The sequence below is a fragment of the Triticum dicoccoides genome, chromosome 4B (assembly GCF_002162155.2).
Source record: "Triticum dicoccoides isolate Atlit2015 ecotype Zavitan chromosome 4B, WEW_v2.0, whole genome shotgun sequence".
Lineage (NCBI taxonomy): Eukaryota > Viridiplantae > Streptophyta > Magnoliopsida > Poales > Poaceae > Triticum > Triticum dicoccoides.
The window spans coordinates 32,095,598-32,103,923 of NC_041387.1; positions in this window are offsets into that span (position 1 = coordinate 32,095,598).

The window sequence follows — 8,326 nt, forward strand, 5'->3', positions numbered from 1 at the left end:
TCAGAGAGGTGCGGGAGAAGCTCCTAGAAACGGAGCGCGTAGAAGCACTTCAAGAGGAAATAGCGGGATTTTTGCTCGACCAGGTCATAAATCCGAAGGGAGAATACTATTACCCGCTACCGCCCTCATGAAAACCACTTCCAATTGTCGTCGTGCTCCGAAGGCACCAATTAGGCTAATGCCACTGGCTCCGAAGGCAACATGCATATGTAGGAGAAATTGTATATAGCTATACATGTGTGTATGTGTGAATTAATTAATATGATGGTTTGTGAGACATTGATGATATATATATGCATGATTGGTTCTACTAGAAATTCTATATATATATATATATATATATATATATATATATATATATATATATATATATATATATATGCATAACGTGTACAATGTGTAGTATTGTAAAATACCAGCAAACGAAAAAGAATTAAAATGGAAAAACAAAATTAAATGAAAAAGAAATCATAAAACTAAACCCCCCCCCCCAAACCTTATAGTACCGGTTGGTCTTACCAACCGGTACTAAAGGGCTCCAGGCCCCTGGAGCTGGCTCGTGCCACGTGGTTTCCCTTTAGCACCGGTTCGTGCTGAACCGGTACTAAAGGGGGGGGCCTTTAGTGCCCACACTTTAGTGCCGGTTACGGAACCAGCACTAAAGGGCCTTACGAACCGGTGCTATTGCCATGGTCTCGAGGGACGCCCACACTGATGACCTCTTCACTTGGTCTGCGGATGCTTCTGGAGTCTACACGGCTCGTTCGGTATATCACAGACTTTGTTTCGGGATGGAGAAATCGTCCTTCGCCGCTTGCATTTGGCGGAGCTGGGCTCCCCTTAGATGCAAGATTTTCATGTGGCTGGCCATCCAACATCGCATCTGGACATCGGATCGTCGGGCCAGGCATGGTTTGCAGGCTCTGCCGTCGCCTTGCTACACCTGCCTTCAAGAGGAAGACAACGCTGAGCACATCCTCATGCAATGCGTTTTTGCGAGGGAGGTCTGGTCTTACGCCATCACAGATTGCAACATGGATATCCCGGCACCGGACGCTGGTAGCACGATGCTGGAGTGGTGGCTGCTTGCGAGGAGGCAGTTTCACCGTGCCGAGTGACGCGGGTTCAATACTATGGTCATGATCACGGCGTGGGCTCTCTGGAAGCAATGTAACGCGAGAGTCTTTGACAGGAGGCAGCAGATCGTGACGCCTACGCAACTATGGCATCATATTGTCGTCGAAGTTTTGGACCTCAAGAGAGCTGGGGTTGGAGTAGGAGGATTAGATCGTTTTGTGAGAGAGTAGCCTAGTGTGTTGTGTGGAGTCTCCTTGTAAGGATGTTCGCATCCTTTGCTAGCCTCTTGTATATCTCTTTCTTCCTTCTATAAAACTACGGTACGCCATTGGCGTACTCTCGAAAAAAAATGTTTTTTGCAGATTTTTCTTTTTCATTTTGATTGCACCTAATTTGCGATCTTGTCTAGAAAAATGGTTGACAGGTTTGAGATTGCTTTTTTTAGGTAGATGTCGCCGCTTTATTAACTTAAACGAAGTTCGGAATCTCGTACGCGATCACATCCATGCATTCTGGCGGCGATCCAAGCCAAACCTTACAAAGTTCTTCTCCTACCCCTAACTTAGCTAACTTATGCGCGGCAACATTCACGGAACGCCTAACCCACGAGACCCTAAAATCGACGAAACTTTGTAGCATGGTCTTGATCTCCTCCATCCAAGGCCCCGATGCAGACCGATTCTTTTCTGGGCTGTTGATGGACTGTACGAGAGCCTGGCAGTCCAGCTCTACATGTACCCTCTGTGCATTAATCTCTTGCGCGACCAAAAGAGCATGTATGCATGCCTTGATCTCCGCCACTTCAGGATCAGCCACTATGGGGAAAAAGTGACTCACACAAGCGAGAAATCCCCCATTACTATCCTGTAGTACAGCACCTCCACCTCCTTTTCCACCATGCTTTGAAATTGCACCATCCGCATTTGCTTTGACCCATCCATCCTCTGGCACACTCCATCGCTGAATAATAGTTGTTTTTGTCATCCTTTCCGGCTTCGCATGGACTTCCCTCCACTCCTTCACAAAACAGCAGACTCGTTCTATGATTTCATGTGGGCCATCAATGTGTTTCCTATTCTTTGTGTCATTGCGCGCCAACCAAAGCGAATATAGTGCCTGGTTCATCATCTCCTTCTCGTCATCATGAGCATTTGCGGACCAACAAAGCAGCCAGTTTGCCAGCTCGCTCTGGGAGCCTGTGAAGATCGATGGAGTAGCCACCATGAATCCCTTTTCCGAGCGCAGCTGATCCCAAAACTGGACTGAATGTTGACACGACCAAAACCGGTGCATGATTGTCTCCTCACATCCGCAAACAATGCAAAAAACACCTGGTTTGATTCGCCTTCGATGGAGCTCTGAACCTATAGCTAAACCATTGTGAATGACTCTCCACACGTTTATCTTTGCTTTACTCGAGGCACTTGTATCCCATAGCCCCAAAAAACCCTTATGCTTATTAACCGCGTAGTGGACGACTCCGGCTGTCCGGTTCGTGATTTGTTCCTCGCCATCCTCAGGTGATACGCTGAGCGCATAGTGAACTCACCGTTTTTGGTATAATTCCATGCTAAGTAGTCCTCCATGCCCGGGCCACCAATAGAAATTTGTTTGATGTCTATGGCGTCATCAGGAGAGAACATCTCATCCACTCGGTCCTGTTCCATGCACTACCATTTGGTAATAGTAGATCCGCCACCCTCATTACACCGTGCATATACACAACGCCCAGTGGCTGCATGCTGCCGCTCCTAGGGATCCAGTTGGCGTGGTGGATATTGATCTTGGAGCCGTCCCCCACTCGCCAAATCAGGCCATCACACAATAAGTCTCGACCATGGAGTATACTCCGGAAGGTGAAGGAACCCCCCGATGGGCAGGTCACCGTTATAATTGAGTTCTCTGGGAAATATCTTGCCTTAAGTACACATGCACACAATGATTGTGGAAACTGCAGTATCCGCCATGCTTGCTTCGCTAGAAGGGCTTGATTAAAAGCCTCCGGATCGCGGAATCCCAACCCTCCATCTCGTTTAGCGGCACACATCTTCTCCCATGAGATCCAATGCACCTTTTTATCACCATTGGTTGCACCCCACCAGAATTTTGACGAGATCGAATTCAGGTTCCGACACATTTTCTTTGTGAGGTGAAAACAACTCATGGTGTAAGTAGGTGTCGCTTGGAGTACAGATTTGACAAGTACCTCTCTCGCAGCCTTTGATAACCCCTGGCCCTTCCAGCCACAAACCTTTCCTTTCGAGCTCTTTGTGACATATTTGAAAGTGCCATCTTCAGACCTTCCAACCAGTGTTAGGAGGCCCAAGTATCGTTCACTCAGAGCTTCATTGTCCACCCCCAAAATACCCTTTAGCTGCACCTTTGTGTCTTGTTGACTCCCCCTACCAAAGAATATGGAGGACTTCTGCAGATTAATACGTTGCCCGGACGCCTCCTCATATTTACCAAGGATTTCTTTCAGCGCCATCATATTGTCATTGGACCCTTCAAGGAAGACGATACTATCATCAGCAAACAAAAGATGTGTGATATGGGGGCCAGTGCTCCCAAAAGACACCCCTCTGATTCGCTGCTCTTCTTGCGCCCTTCTCAGTAAAGCAGAGAACCCCTCCACACAGAACAAGAAAAAATACGGTGATAGGGGATCACCCTGCCGGAGGCCTCGGGGCGGAGTAAAGCCCCTGGATAGTCCACCATTTAGCCTCACCGAAAATTTTGTCGTCGTCACACAACGCATAATCATGGAGATCCAATCCAGGGAAAATCCAGCACGAGCCAACATCTGCTCAAGAAAAATCCACTGGACCCCACCATAGGCCTTCATCATATCCAGTTTAACTGTGCACACATGTTTCTTCCTCCTCCTATTGCGAATAGCATGAACACACTCATATGCAACAAGGACATTGTCAGTAATCAACCGCCCTGGAACAAACGCACTTTGTTCCTCAGAAATAAAAAAAAGGAAGGAAACACTTTAACATGTTTGCCAACACGTTCGTTGCAATTTTATATAGCACGTTACAAATACTTATTGGCCTAAACTGTGTTAACAACTCCGGTGAGTTGACTTTTGGGATCATCACAATAACAGTCTGCTTAACACACTTTTGTTGATCGGTTTTGCTCCATATGAATTCAACGGTATAACTTCTGTCACGCATAACCCACATTTGGTTGGTTAAATCATGATCAAAGTAAAAAAAATTTGAAATGGATGTGTGCCTTATTCATTGAAACAGTGAATGACACATTGATGGGGGTGTTGTACTCCCTTCATCTACATACACTAGTAGAATGCCTGTATGTTGCTACGGTTAAATGATTGTAAATTAACTAAGGAGGCAACCATACGTCAGGTACTCGACAATACTCTCCACGTGAGTCACTTCTATTTATGGCCATTGTCGGTGTCAAAACCGGCGGATCTCGGGTAGGGGGTCCCGAACTGTGCGTCTAGGCGGATGGTAACAGGAGACAAGGGACACGATGTTTTACCCAGGTTCGGGCCCTCTTGATGGAGGTAAAACTCTACGTCCTGCTTGATTGATATTGATGATGTGGGTATTACAAGAGTAAATCTACCACGAGATCAAGGAGGCTAAACCCTAGAAGCTAGCCTATGGTATGATTGTTGTTCGTCCTACGGACTAAAGCCATCCGGTTTATATAGACACCGGAGAGGGCTAGGGTTACACAGAGTCGGTTACAATGGTAGGAGATCTACATATCCGTATTGCCAAGCTTGCCTTCCACGCCAAGGAAAGTCCCATCCGGACACGGGATGAAGTCTTCAATCTTGTATCTTCATAGTCTTGGAGTCCGTCCGATGATGATAGTTCGGCTATCCGGACACCCCCTAGTCCAGGACTCCCTCAACCATCAAATCAATATCCAACGGTTAGGAACACGCTGCCACCTATTCATCATCTCCCTCCTTTCCCATGACGGTTACTCTTCTTCCATCGTGCCCTACCCAAGCCTAATTGCCTGCTTCCATCCCCGCAACCGGCGGCTATCACCTCCCTCCCTTCCCCTCGACCCCCACTAGTTTCCGCCCCGACCATCCTTGATGAACAACTCCAATGTCCCCCTCCCCCACCTGCACCCCCATGCGCCCTCACTGGTTAAGTCTCCAACTCGCTCCCGCTCGTGCATGTCTCGGCCTCGCTGTGGCCGGCTCTCCTCATGTCATCCTCGTCTTCGAACTCATGCAAAGCAGAAAGTTAGTGACACGACAACAATAAAAATCACACATGAGATTTAGCAAAACCGATAAAATCAAAGAATAAGCTCGCAGCGGCCATAAGCTCGCAGCGCAGTCAGCTTGTCGTCGTGGGCAGGTGGTCGCGGAGTGTCCAAGGTGCGGCGATCGTCTTGGCGCAACTCGCTCGAAGCACCGCTGGTCTTCGTTGGCGGGGCAGGCAATGGCAATGCCGTGCGAGGGATCGCCCGTCCTCCCACCGTCGTGGAGAGAGGCACCGAAGGGTGTCGTTCGTCCTGCCGGAATGTGCCCACCACCTCTTCCTGTAAACAAGCAAGATCCACAATAGTATCCAGATTTTATGGGCGATGAAGAACAACAGCAACACGTATATCACGTTGTAACCCTTCCATAAACTGGGTAACAAAAAATGCAGGATCCCAAGAAGTGTGGTGAGCTAACAGGTTATGCATAATTTGAGTAAATTTCTCAGCATATTCTGTGACTGTGCCCGTTTGCTTCAGCCTGTTAAACTGCCTAAGAAGACTAGTAAATATGCACGTGCAACGCACGTCTATTTGGACTAATAAGTGTGCACGTGCAACACGCGTCTATTTGGATTAACACATTATACTATACTTAATACAAGACAATTTATTCATAAATTTGAAATTTCCCTATAAAGTACACAATCTCTTATTCCCAACTCATACAAATAATTTGAAATATCATTTCTCCTTAATCAACATGTCTCCTGTATTAAAAGACCACCCACTTTTCCCAATGTATAAAACTCAAAATTGTTTAGAAGATTTATCATGATTCTCCATATGCACACATTTATGCAAATATAATCACACATGAAGATATCACTTAGGACAAGCTAAGGAACCGTTTCAGTGCCAACAAACTCCAGTCAAGAATTATTATTACAATTGAGTGTCAACCATACAATAGCGGGAAGAGACCTCTATGGTTTGTTGAAAAGAGGAAGCCATTGTCACATAAAGAAGTGTAAAGATGTCTTGACTGCATAGAATCAGCTGTGAAACAAGACAAAAAAATGCTAGTTGGACCATCCGATTCTACTATTACACCACAAGTGTTGTAACGTCTGGAAGCAAGAAAAGTGACTTACTTTATTATGAAAATAGAACATGTAAACCAAATAAAAATTACATTGATAAATTGTGTAATTATACTTGTTAATCACTGGACAAAAGCATTAATATGACAACTTGGAACAGTTACTTGAGTACTACACATTTCTTTAAGGGCTCAACATTCTAAAATTTTGACAATATAACAAATATTCTCTCAGTTTGTAGTAATAATGATACGTAGACTACCACTTGTAAGAATAACAGTGGCAAAAAAGGGCCAACAAATGCCGGTTTAGAAAGAAAAAATTGCAGATATGCTTCCAATTTTAGCAACTCTAGTGGATAAAACATACCTTACCTCCCAAGTCAGGAAAATAGTAAAATGAAAAAATGTACTTCTTATAAGTAGTAGAGATGAAGTCATAAGGATCATGATTCAAGATATTCGGAGAAACATGGTTGGTCCCTCTGTATGATGCAAAGTCGTTGCAGTCAGTAGAAGAGTGACCTTCCCTCCAGGCAGAAGACGAAGGCGGCGACGGCACGTGTGCGTGTTCGGAGGAAGCCGCAGCTCCTCTTCGCATGTCTCCCATTGTGGCTCGCGTGGGTGGTGGACTGGTGACGACAGGCGACTCGCGATCGCGATTCCCTGATAGAAGACGATAGGATGCGCTCGCAATCAGGCGTGGACTTCATATTTTCCTCCATGGTGGAGTACAATTAGTCAATGTAAATTGCTAAGTGCACACAGAGAACAGATTAGGTTAAGGCTAGCCGTTAGATTGAGTTTAGTGGGCCTAATCATGCGGTGGTAATGTATCCGTGTATGTTTTGTGGGGTGCACTTAAAGAAGATTATGTTTGCTCTTTATAAGTAGTATAGATTATGAAATTCCTCTCTACCAAACTGAGTACATATGGCAGTGGCAAACTCTCCCCAATCCTGGTAGTGCAAGTGTGTTTGGGAAGATTGCAACCAAGTAAGAGCTCCATCTGTAAAATACATGGCGGCACAACTAACCCACGTGTCCGGACTAAGCGTGCACACCCGGAAATACGCCTCGCATTTGAGGCGCCAAGCTCTAAGGTTCGTCCCATCGAACAGGGGAAATCGAACCGTGGTGGTGGTGGCATGCGAAGGTACCCACGGTCCCCGGAAAACGACTGCTCGCCATGGTGATAGAAGTCGGATGTACCAGTGGCCGGAGGTAATCGAGGGGTACGGGTCTCGCCTGACGATTTCCCCCGAAGATCAGTGAAGACGTCGTGGCCATCGGGCCCGTGACCACTGTCACCACGAGCTGGAGTGTCGACGGCGCGCGGATGGGGCGCGTCGGCCGTCGGTGGTGGAAATCGGGGCCGCAGCCCGTCCGCGAGTTGGGGAAGCAACGACGGAAGCTCGCTGAGCCGCAGAGGGGGAAGTGGTGGAGTGGGAAAGCATTGGAAGAACACCTGCAACAATCCTAAGATTGTGTTACATCTTGCCGAGAAAGCTGCCCATAAACGGGCTGTAGAAATGTGATTAATCTGTATAAGCAGCGAGTATCGCGTTTATCACTGAATTTGCACTGTTTCCCCTTGTATGATGAGTGATCAGTAGCCAGCGGTGTGAAATAAATTATGTATTGTCAGCTTAGTAATTGTGACAATGTTTCCTTTTGTAGTTGTCTGAACCTCTGAATTATGTATTGTCAGCTTAGTAATTGTGACAATGTTTCCTCTTGTAATTGTGTTATTCTTCGTCTTTTTCTCTACCCAAACAAGAAATTGTATATACTTATCTTAACAGAAAAACTAACTAAAACTGGTTTTTTCTAAAAATCCTCCTAAAACTTGTTTTGCTAAATCTCATCTAATCCTGGATAACTAAACAACCACTAAAGGAGGAGGCACTCTCAGGAGGCATTGCATCTCTTCCAGCA